Here is a 7,231-nt window from a genome sequence, read left to right as displayed (position 1 = left end):
CCGGGTCCCAGGCTCCGGGCCCAGCCACTCCGCCCTCCCTGGAAGTCAGGCCTCCCTGGTCCTCGGTGTTTGGTCATCCATCCTCTGTGAACAACATGGTGACACAGGATCCCACAGCACCATCCTGCCGGGCGGGGCCTGCCGGGCGCTGGGCTGGGCGCACGCTGTCTCCTTTAACCCTCCCTCAGTTCGCCGGGCGGGCCCTGGATCACCGCCATTTACAGGCGAGGGAACCGAGGCACAGGAGGGCCAGCTGACCTGTCCCAAATACCCACTGAGGCTCAGGTCCTGGGCCACGCGGGGTTAATCCTGCTCCCCACTCAGGAGCTGGGCAACCCTGGGCCAGTGGCTGCACCTCTCTGAGCCTCAGTTTCTTTACCTGGAAGGTGGGGGCTGGTCAGAACCAGCAAACCTGAGGGTCCTGTCCTCCTAGTCCCTTCCCCATTCACACCACCCGCCCAGGTGCTCCCAGTCTGTGTGTTCCAGGTTCACGGGAAGTGGGGCCCCACAGGTTGGGCAGGGAGCCCCAGGATGGGGCAGAGGGAGTGCCCTGGGTGTGTGTGGGGACCCCAGACCTCCCCGCTGGTCTGCCTGCCTCCTACCCCCCACTCACTCGTCTTTTCTTCCTGCCTTTCCCTCCGGTGCCTCAGCCGCACCCGTCCTCCGTGCCCTGCACTCCCTCGCCGCTCACTGACCTGCCCTCTCCTCTGCCCTTTACCGTTCACTTCACAAAGCCCAGCCCAAGCCCCTCCCCCTGCAGCCTCTCCTGTCCCTTCCCCTGCCTGCGCCCTCCCCCGAGCACAGGGCTCGGGTCTTAGAGAAAACCACATGTTTCCAAAGCCTCGATCCGCGTGGGCACAGCTCAGTGCTGGGGCAGCGGACACCAATAGTCCCCACCTCGAGGGAAGAGCTAGAGGAGGGAGAAGATGGGTAAAGAGTAACACGTGTGCCTTTAAAGTTTAGCCAGGAAAGTGCTCTAAAGGGGCACAAGTTGCTCTGAAGTGAGCTTCACACGGGGGCCAGGAGGGCTTCTGGGAGGCAGTGCCGGTGCCCGTGCAGGAGACCTGAGGAGAGGGAGCCGGCGGGAGCAGGAAGCCACGGCCGCGGGACAGCCAGGCGGCGGCCTGGAGCGGGAAGCCATCTGCCTTCCCTCCTAGATTCTTATTTATTTATTTAATTTTTTAAAAAATATTTTATTGTTTTTTTACAGAGAGGAAAGGAGAGGGATAGAGAGTTAGAAACATTGATGAGAGAGAAACATCGATCAGCTGCCTCCTGCACACTCCCTACTGGGGATGTGCCCGCAACCAAGGTACATGCCCCTGACCGGAATCGAACCTGGGACCCTTCAGTCTGCAGGGCGACGCCTCTGCTCCATCCACTGAGCCAAACCGGTCAGGGCTTTTTTTTAAAGGAAAGATCAATTTTTATTTTTTGTTAATCCTCACCTGAGGATATTTTTCCATTGATTTTTAGAGAAAGTAGAAGGGAGGGGGAGAGACAGAGAGAGAAACACCGATGTGTGAGAGACACATCAATTGGTTGCCTCCTGCACATGGGCCAGGGATCGAGCCTGCAATTGAGGTACGTGTACTTGACCGGAATCAAACCCAGGACCTTTCAGTCCACAGGCCGATGCGCTATCAACTGAGCCAAACCGGCGAAGGCCCCTTCGAGATTCTTTTGTGGGGTCCACAGTGGTACTTCCCCAGGATACCTGCAAACAGGTGGCACTCAAAGGATGCCCCGGAGGGAGGGGACAGGAGGAGCAGCTCCCCGAAATCTCCCCGCGGGGGGCAGCAGCCCACACGTCCCAACTCGCCTCCGGACATAAGCAGCTTTCCCTGGTCACGTCATCGTCAGGAGGATGGGATTTGGCGAATGCGTGCCAGGGTTGCCATGTGATCAGGTAGAGCCGGGGGCCGGCGTGGGGTTGGGCGGAACAGACCTACCACCTCCCCGCGCATCCAGGGTTCCCAGGGAGATGGCACTGGCTGTGCATTGAGGGCCTTCTCTGCCAGGGGTTTGACTCAACTCGTAAATTCTCGTATCAGCCCAGCTGCAACCCCCACCAGCAGGTGAGCCCGTGAGGCTCAGAGGCTCGGACGTGCGCAAGCTCGCCCAGCGGGTGAGAGGCGGGCCTGGGAGCCCCCCTTCTCCCCCCCCTCTGTCTGACGTCAAAGTCAGAGCACACACTCTTTCCATGCCCCCGGCGCCCACCAGGTGAGGAGTGGACTTGGCTGCCCCAGGTGAGCCCTCAGGGGCCATCAGAGCAGAATGTGTGACCTGCCAGATGGCCCTGTGCCCAGAGTCTGGGGCTCTGTCCCGGCAGAGAGGAAGGCTTGGGGCCTGGCTCAGCCCTGAGTCTCCGCACGCTGCCCGGGACCTGCCGTCCGACCTGCACAGCGCGACACAGCAGGCAGGACCTGCTTTCTGCTCTCTAGCCGTGGACTCTGCCCCAGCCTACAGGTCAGCCCTGGAGGGCAGGGCTTTCTCTCTGTCTTGCTCACAGCGGTGTCCCCAGTACCTGGCGCACAGTAGGTGCTCAGTAAATATTTGCTGAATGAATGAATGAATGCATGAATGAATAGGTAAATGGCTTCTGGTCCTGCTCCTTGGCTCTGAGATTCAGATCTCCCTTCCGCCCATCCCGCCACAGCCTCCATCTGTGTGGACGACAATCTCGTGTTTATATCCAAACAAAGGGCTTGGATGCTGACAACAAACACATTTGCAGTCGCGGCTGCGTGAGGCAGCGGTGCGCTGTGGGCATGTTCACACTCGGGCACACAGGCCCTCGGCGGAGCCCCTGGCGCTTGCCTGGTGCCACGAGTAAGCGCAGGCCTGTGCTTTGGGGGAGCCCCACAGAGGGCTCGCCTCTCCCGCGCCCCCGCCCGCCCCCCTGAGGCTGGCAAGGGGTTGGAATGTGTAATTACAGTCTGCAGGGCAAATTAGAACAGGGAGGGAGCTCTTTCCTGACCGCAGAGAACAGGGCAGTGTTTGGGGAGGGAAGTGCCAGAGCAGCAGAGCAGGCCCCTGTGTGTGTGTGTGTGTGTGTGTGTGTGTGTGCGCGTGTGTGTGTACGTGTGTGCACGTGTGTGCGCGCGTGTGTACGCGTGCATGTGTGTACGTGTGTGTGTGTGAGTGTGTGTGTGGTTTGGGGAGGGAAGTGCCAGAGCAGCAGAGCAGGCCCGTGTGTGTACGTGTGTGTGTGTGTGAGTGTGTGTGTGTACGTGTGCGTTGGTGTGTGCACACGCCTGGGTGCTGTGGTGTGGGGGGAATCCAGGGTGAGGATCCAGAGGCCGTTGGCTCCCTGGCCTCTCCGAGCCTCAGTTTCCTCAGCCCTAAGACGGAGCAGCAGCCCGGCTGTGCGCACCGGCTCTGGGGACTCACCAGGGGCCAGGCTGCAGGGTCTTGGCGAGTTTGGCCGTGGGCGGTGGATGCCGGCCTGTGTGTGCACGGGGAGGGTGAGGACAGTACCCGGGGCTTTCACACGGTGATGGTGACGAGAGCTTTTTCTTTGTTAATCCTCACCCAGGAGATTTTCCCGTTGATTTTTAGAGAGAGTGGAAGGGAGAGGAGAGACAGAGAGAGAGACATCGATGTGAGAGAGACACACTGGTTGCCTCCCGCACACCCCGACCAGGGCGGGGGATGGTGCCTGTAACCAAGGTACGTGCCCTTGACTGGAACGGAACCCGGGACCCTTCAGTCCCCCGGCCGACGCTCTATCCACTGAGCCAAACCAGCTAGAGCTGAAGCGTTTTTCAAATGCTTAATAAGGGCCCAGGAGACACCCGACCAGCCCCAGGTCACAGCAGCCCTGTGGCATAGATGCTGCGATCACAACCTCATTGTACAGGCGGGAAACTAAGGCTCAGAGACGCGCCTGAGCTGGTAGCAGGGATCCTTCCTTCCAGGCTGCTTTGCAGCTTGAACAGGATACGGTCAGGGCTCGGGTGGTGCCCGGCACCGGCACCTGGCTGTGCCCAGGCCCAGGGGTCAGGGCGGCCCAGGCTCTGCAGCCAGCTGCCCAGGTTTGATTCCTGACTCTTATGAACCTGCTCTGTGGCCTCAGGCACTTAACCTCTCTGAGCCTCAGTCTCCTCCTCTGCAAAATGGGAATTATAGCAGTGCCTACCTGCAGGGCAGGGCCTTGCAACCTCAGCTCTGTAGACCTTTTGGTTTGGGACTGTCCTTGCATTGTGGGATGTTTAGCCACATTCTTGGCCTTGACCCCCTCGACGCCAGTAGCCCGCTCTTCGCTGCACATGGTGACATTGTCCCCAGGCATTGCCAAGTGTCGCTGGGGAGCGAGTGGCCCACTGGGAGCCACTGGACTCGGGTTGCAGGGAGGATCCGGTGAGCGTGTGCGTGGGAAGCGCATAGGCCGGTCCCTGGCACAGGGTGAGGGCAGCAGAATCCTGAGAATGATGGCGGTTTATCTCATAGTTATGATTTCATCATAATTAAATGCTAATGCTGATCCCTGTGCCTTGCCCAAGGCTACGAGCAGCCGGTGAGCGGCTGGCGGGAAGTTTGAACCCCAGGCTGGCTGACTTCAGATGCACAGCTGTGGAGCCCCTAGAAACCCTGATGCTGTTCAGGTTGGGGTTCCTTAGAGGAGGGGGTGCATCATGGTGGGGGTCTGAAGGGGCCCTCCCAGCTACCTCTGGCCTTGGGAGCTCCCTGAGGGGGTGTCCATGAGGCCCAGCCCCAGTGGGGGAGGGGGCCTTGGAAAGGGGTGTGGTCATTAGGAGGGTGTGACAGTGGAGGCATGTAACCAACGCCTCTTCTCTTCCTGACTTGGGGTCCCCAGTGAGGGGGACAGGGCTGTTTCTGGGGTGTCTAATTTCCCCCCTCAATGCTTGTACCCCCAACGACACTCCTTCCTGCCTCAACATGTGGCATTTGTTCCCACAGAACAAAGCCCGAAGTCATGTGACAGCTGCTAGTGGACACGGGTCCAGGTCTCCGTCTCCCACCTGGCTGGTGGATGGAACCACTGTCCCCTGAGTCCTACTAGGTGCTGGCACTGAGTGGGTGCTTCACATTTCTGAGGTCACTGGCATCTGCCAAGAGCTCTAGGAGGTGTGGTGCCATTTTACAGGTGGGAAAACTGAGGCCTAGAGAGAGGAAGTGATTTGCCCAGGATCACACAGCTGCTAGTTCCAAGGCCGGGACAGGGACCAGCTATATCTGATGTCAGAACCTGCGCTCCTAACCCTTCCTTCCTCCTCTGATTATAATCAGTGACAGCCCCCAGTTTAATCCCAGGGCTGGTACTGCACATGCCTGATCTCATTTACTTCTTTCTGCAAACCCATGAAAAGCTACTGCAGTTGTGCCCACGTTACAGGCGAGGAGGCGGAGGCTCCGGTGCTCAGTGGTAGGTAGACAGCAGAGCTGGGCTTGGAGCCCAGGCCTGAATGACTCTACAGTCCAGGCTCTCCTTCCACACTGGAGCCCGGGGGGCAGTCCTGGCAGGAGCGCTGGCGTCTGTGCCCCCCTGCGCCCGCCAAGAGAGGTCTCGTGAGCCCTGGCTGGTTTGGCTCAGTGGATGGAGCGTTAGCCTGTGAACTGAAGGGTCCCGGGTTTGATTCTGGTCAAGGGCACATGCCCGGGTTGTGGGCTCGATCCCCAGTAGGGGCCGTGCAGGAGGCAGCAGATCAATGATTCTCTCTCATCATTGATGTTTCTCTCTCTCCCTTCCTCTCTGAAATCAATAAAAATATAATTTTTTTAAAAAGAGAGGCCTCTTGCCGTCCCCACCTCTCTCGCAGCCGCAGAACAAACAAGGTGGGGACCAGTCTTCACTTGCTCCTCCGCTGGGTGCTGGGCGGGAGGGGACAGAGGAGGACTGTTCAGTCTCCCTTCTGCTGGGCGGGATGCGGGAGTTCCAGGAAGCCGGCCTCGGTGCCAGCGCCCGTCCCTGAGCCAGAGAGACCGGGGTGCAAGTCCAGCTCGTCTCCCTCCAAGCTCTGACGGCCCCTCTTGTTCATTTTTATTTTTTAAAATATTAAAATACTAATTTATTATTATTAGGGGGGGCGCGGCGGGGGGGGGGGGGGGGGGGGGGGCACACCAGGCAAAGAGGGATCCCCCCCGCACAGGGGGCAGAGTTTGTGCCTGGGGAGGCAGGCCACGTCTCGGAACCTGGATTTCTTTCCGATTCTGGAAAATGGGGTCAGAACGGTGGTGCTGATGAGAAAACCGGGCCCCTCGGGTTTCCTGAGCCCCCGGCGCCCGGCGCAGGGAGGTGGTGGCCGTGTTTCCCAGGTGCTTACTGTGTGCCGGGCCCTGCCCTCGGGCATCCCCCGTGACGGGTGACAGCCCAGGCTGTGGCTGTGGCTGTGGCCCTGCCCCGGTCAGCGTGGCCATCCGCAGTTGCTAAGTGTGGAGCTGGCTTTGAACCCTGCTCTGTGGGCTCCGAGGCTGGTGGGTTGGGGGAGGAAGCCTCGGCTCCAGGTGTGGGGTCCCGGGTGTCTGAGGCCCTTCTAAAATTACAGTTGACATATGATATATTAGTTTCAAGTGTACAACCCAGTGATAGACATTTATATAACGTATGGAGTGGTCACCCTGATGGAACTGGTACCCACCTGACACCATATAGTTACTATAACATTCAGTAATGTGCATTGCGTATGGTATTACCCTAATGCAGTAGGGGATATAGACTACAGTGGGGCCTTGACTTACGAGTTTAATTCGTTCCGTGACGGAGCTCGTAACTCAAATTACTCGTATGTCAAATCAAAAAGTGAACGAGTGAGACACGTGATGCTGGGCTGATGTTGTGGCGTTCACTGTGACGTTCGCTGCGCCAACTAGCGGTGGGGTATCTGAAGCTGGCTTGTAACCCGAATTTTAGCTTGCAACTCAAAGCAAAAAATCGGCCGAGAGACGGCTCGTATCTTGAAAAACTCGTTAGTCAGGACACTCGTAAGTCAAGGCCCCACTGTATTTCCTATGCTACCCTTTACGTCACCATGACTGTTCTGTAACCACTCGTTTGTATTTAATCGCCTTTTTTACCCACGCCCACAGCCCCTCCCATCGGGCGCCCGGGGACATGTTCTCTGTATCTGTGAGTGTGACTGCCCCTAGGAGCTCGGGGCCCTCACCTGAGGAATGGGGACCGGAGATACCTCTGTCACATGGCCATTTGTTCGTAGGGAGGGCGTCCCAGAGGAAGGGGCAGTTGAGCTGGGACACAGCCGGTGGCGGC

The 7,231-nt window shown here is 58.7% G+C and overlaps 1 protein-coding gene across 1 annotated transcript in view; it reads left to right on the top strand.

The window, feature by feature from the left end:
* TRPV4 (transient receptor potential cation channel, subfamily V, member 4) overlaps positions 1 to 7,231 on the top strand; it is a 36,564-nt gene that overhangs the window by 5,257 nt on the left and 24,076 nt on the right. The window lies entirely within an intron of this gene.

The sequence above is a fragment of the Myotis brandtii genome, unplaced genomic scaffold, assembly GCF_000412655.1.
Source record: "Myotis brandtii unplaced genomic scaffold, ASM41265v1 scaffold181, whole genome shotgun sequence".
Classification (NCBI taxonomy): Eukaryota; Metazoa; Chordata; class Mammalia; order Chiroptera; family Vespertilionidae; genus Myotis; species Myotis brandtii.
The sequence above is the reverse complement of the archived record's forward strand: the minus strand, read 5'-3'. Positions and strand labels throughout refer to the sequence as shown.